General features: G+C 42.6%; 1 non-coding gene across 1 annotated transcript; it reads right to left on the bottom strand.

Moving 5' to 3' along the window:
- Positions 1-507: 507 nt before the first annotated feature.
- Positions 508-614, bottom strand: LOC118487860. The gene has a single exon (XR_004882803.1). It is a non-coding gene; the product is annotated as a small nucleolar RNA R71 (small nucleolar RNA).
- Positions 615-4,763: the final 4,149 nt, after the last annotated feature.

The following is a 4,763-nucleotide window of genomic DNA, read 5'->3' as shown; positions in this document are numbered from 1 at the left end:
AACCTCGCGTAGTGTATGAGCTCCAGTTCCAATAAAGACATAAAGGAACCATTAGAAGAACCCGAACGCTTTCTCAGAAAAAGGTTAAAAGCCAAAAACCAAGAGAAGGTTTCGGGTGATCCACCCCCAATGGCGGACCAACGTACCCTCATGGATTACTTACGGCCCACCGTAGGTAATCTCGGTGCCGCTATCAATGCCCCGAATGTCGAAGCCAATAACTTCGAACTTCGACCGCACTTGATACAAATGCTCCAAAACTCCGCGACCTTTCACGGGCTCGCGGACGAGGATCCCCATCTCCATATAACTAATTTCTTAGAAATATGTGATACATTTCGGATCAATGGAGCATCAAACGACGCCATCCGCCTTCGTATGTTTCCATTCTCACTAAAAGACCGAGCGAAAGCTTGGCTCAACACCCTCCCAGCTGGATCGGTAAACACCTGGGATGAACTAGCCCAAAAATTTCTATATAAGTATTTCCCTCCTTCTAAAACTGCTAAATTGATGGTTGAAATTAACACATACTCACAAGAGGACGGGGAATCCTTATATGAAACTTGGGAAAGGTTCAAGGAGCTATTACGCAAGTGTCCCCATCACGGCCTCGCAATATGGCAACAAGTATCCACTTTCTACAATGGGTTGTTGCCACATACTAGGCAGACACTTGATTCTAGCTCCGGGGGACTTTTAGGTAATCGACGCCCACACGAAATATATAATCAGATTGAGGAAATTGCTCAAACCAATTTTCAGTGGCACACTCCCCGGGGAAATAAAACTATCGCCCCGGGCGCCCATAAGGTAGACGAAAGCACCTCTTTACAAGCCCAAATCGAGGCCCTTTCTTCAAAAATAAAAAAATTAGAAATGACAAAAACAGTCTCGGTCATAGCTTGTGAGGGGTGTGGTGGGTCACATGAAAATTGGAGTTGCATGAAAGAAACGGACGATCAACAAGAAATGGTAAACTACATTGATAATAGACCTAGGCCGTCGGGTCCTCCAACGGGGACCTACAACCAAGGATGGCGAAACCACCCAAACCTTGGTTGGAGGGAGCCCGGCAATAGTAGTAACCAACAACCACAGCGAACAAACTTTCAGCAATCAAGAAATGAGTCACAAAATTTCACTCAACAACAAAGTGGAAGAGAAAGGCTCGAAGATACTATATCTCGCCTCGTCTCTGACACTGACAAGAAAAATTCGGAAAGATTCCTACAATTAGAATCAAACTTTAGGAATCAACAAGCTAGCATTCAAAACATAGAAAAACAAATAAGTCAACTAGCTCAAAATTTTTCCGAAAGACCACAAGGCGCATTACCCAGCAATACCGAAACCAACCCGAAGGCATAAGTTCACCTCATCACGCTACGAAACCGGACCGTAGGGCCTGCAGAAGTACCTCCAGCCGCGGAAGAATCAACGCCAACACATCTGCAGGAGAAGGACCCTCCCCCATCAACAGTGCCTACCAAGGCTCCTCGAGTTCCGTACCCCGGTAGGTTAATTCGTCAAAAAACCAACGAGCAATTCGCAAAATTTGATAGTTTGCTAAAACAATTGCATGTCAATATTCCTTTTATCGAAGTCCTAACCCAAATGCCCAAATACTCTAAATTTATGAGGGACTTCCTTACACATAAAAAGAAAATTGAAAATTTGCAATTAGTTAATTTAGGCGAAGAATGCTCTGCCCTCGTACTCAATAAACTACCCCAAAAGAAGATCGATCCCGGAAGTTTCACGATTCCGTGCTCAATAGGGGAATCTCCCGTTCGCAATGCCTTGGCCGACTTAGGGGCTAGCATTAACCTCATGCCCTCTTCAATGTTCAAAAGGCTTGGCTTGGGAACCACAAGCCCCACAAAAATAAGCATACAACTCGCGGATCGATCGGTCAAGTTCCCGCAAGGTGTCATCGAGAATGTCTTGGTAAGGGTAAGCAGATTCGTTTATCCTGTTGACTTTGTCATACTCGACATGGAGGAAGACACCGAGGTCCCTCTTATTCTAGGGAGGCCTTTCCTTGCCACCGCACAAGCAGTAGTGGACATGAATGACGGGACACTAACTTTGAGATATGGGGACGATGAGGTAAAGTTCGGAGTTGGGAAAAGAATAGAGGATGACGACCCGATCCACTACATGAAGGTTATCGATTCAAGCTTGGATGCCGCTCTCCGACGGTGTAACTTGGGAGGCAAGGCACCCCAATCAAAAGACGTGTGACCGGGAATTGGGTCTAGCCAAGGACCCTTATAAACGTGGCGCACCACGGAGGCATTCCGCGGACCTATCCTTAGTTTAGTTTAATCTTTTAGTTTTTGCAGAATAAATCACACTCATGGTGGTAATGGATGAAAAAGGGAACGAGAAAAAATGAAACCATGCAGAAGAACAGAACAAACCGACAAAATCTCCATAACAGAAGGCTCCACACGGGCCGTGCCCAACCAACACGGCCCCGTGCTGAGCCCCCTGCAGGAAAACACCCAGTTCAGGTAACTGGACACGGGCCGTGTTCAGCGGACACGCCCCCGTGTCCAGGCTTCTGTTTCAATTCTATAATTTTTGTTACTGGCACTTGACCACGGGGCCGTGCCCGGTCAACACGGGGCCGTGTCCAGAGCGCCAGTAACACGAATCTTTGTTTTTAAACACACTTTTACATATTCTAATCAACCAAAAACTTTATTTTTGGACACATTGAGGACAATGTGTAATTTAAGTGTGGGGGGGATGCTAAAACCTTGGAATTTTTGCAAAATCCTAAAACAAGCCTTACACAAAACTCTATTGGAACCGCTAAACACCCCAAATTTTTTCACAAACTTTTTCATTTTTTTTTACTTTATTTACTTGTCTTAGTTTAAGTTGGGAATAACAAGTTATAAAAGGGTTATATTTTTACAAACTTACAACCGATAGCGTCGTGATAAAAAGAACTAACATAAGAAAATTATGAAACGGTATAACAAGTCTAGCTAAAATTCGATTATATATGCTTGGTCACATTAAAAACCCATTCCCACAAAAAGTGAGTTTTGAGCCTTTATTGAGCATAAAAATACACATATTTAGATTAAATGCTCATTTTTCGTTTCTTGTGTGAATAGCCGCTCGGTCTTTACAAATCTAGAACTTGCCACGACGATACATTCCCGGTCCTTACCAACTTAAACCCAAGTAAGTAAATGATGGAGGCATTAGGACTAACTATTTTTCTTTCAAAACCATTATTTTTCATTTTTTTTTTACCTACCCAAAATCCCCCTAGAAAACCCCTTTGAGCCTAAACCTTTCATTTCATTACCCCCAAAACAATTTTTTTTACCCACCAAAAAAACCTTTTTCATTTTTTCACCTTTATTTTAGTAACAAACTCGGTTTTTCATAAACATACCCTTTACGTGACGAAAAAAAAAAAAAAAATGAAGTCAAAAACAAACATAAGCTACAAAAAGCTTGTTTGGAGAAATACTTCAAAAAAAAAAAAATGTCACCAAAAATAAGGTATTTTTACGAAAACCGACACTTGTTACGATTTTCGCCCTTTTTACTAACCACTAACCAACCACCCACCTTTAAACCCAAGCCTTCACCCCAAAAGACCTCTTGATATTTACAAAGGTAAAAAGTTAAAAAGGAGGAGGATTGATCGCTTGGCAAGCATATGGAGAATGTAAATCCGTGCCGCTCTCGAGCGATTCACTTAAATATACACCTTCGGCCGAGTGAGTGAGTGATCTCCCGTGAGGTATGTGAACTTGTATATAAATGGAATTTTAATAAGGCATGCTATGCCCAAATAAGTAGTTTATCTTATGAAAAGTTCAAAATAAACCATGACGAATAAGATTGTAAATAAAATAAAAATAGAACCTATACAAACCTTGGATTCCCGACACTCTAGGACAAGTTAAAAAAAAAAACTTCTCTTCTACCTATTCCATTTGGGAGTGTAAGCCACATTAAAAGATTTTGCTTGAGGACAAGCAAAAAGTTCAAGTGTGGGGGTATTTGATGTGTGTAAAATGCAACATATAAAACACATCAATTAAGGCATAAAACTAACCCTTTTTAAGTACTAATGTTGGAAAAAGAATGTTTTTGTCTTCCTTTTGTATTTTCAGGATGAAATGAGCTCAAAATCACAAAAGAAGCAAAAAGACCACTAATTCTACCATAAATACAAGAAAAGGAACAAAAGTAAACTGCCCGGACCCTCAACGGCACCTCCCAAGACAAAGAGAAGAGAACAGAGTCTGAACACGCCCCGTGTCCAGTGAACACGGGGGCGTGCCCAGGAAGCAGCAGAAAAGACAAACCAGTAGAAGCTTCCATTGCTCACCACGGGGCCGTGCCCAGCGGGCACGGGGGCGTGTTGAAAGTACAGCAGGCGCATTAATTGTAATTCGCAATTACAATTAATGAAGAGAGAGAATGTCAGACGGGCACGGGGCCGTGTCCAGCGGACACGGGGCCGTGTCCAGCGTTCTGTTCAGCCTATAAATAGAGGAGCTTGGTTTCATTCTCTCTCATCCCTTGGCACACCACCTCTCTCACACTTCATCCACCACCCACCACCACCATAACACCATCATCCACCACCATCATCCATTGTCCATCGTAGAGTGTGTGAGTCGTCTCGGGATCCAAGATTGATCGTAAGAGTTCTTGACAATCAAGGCCATGTTTGCCTAAGTCTCTTACATCACTTGGTGAAGACAAGTGTTTAGTATAAT

This window comes from Helianthus annuus, chromosome 15 (assembly GCF_002127325.2).
Source record: "Helianthus annuus cultivar XRQ/B chromosome 15, HanXRQr2.0-SUNRISE, whole genome shotgun sequence".
Classification (NCBI taxonomy): Eukaryota; Viridiplantae; Streptophyta; class Magnoliopsida; order Asterales; family Asteraceae; genus Helianthus; species Helianthus annuus.
Note: the sequence above shows the minus strand (reverse complement) of the source record. Positions and strands in the feature narration are given on the sequence as shown.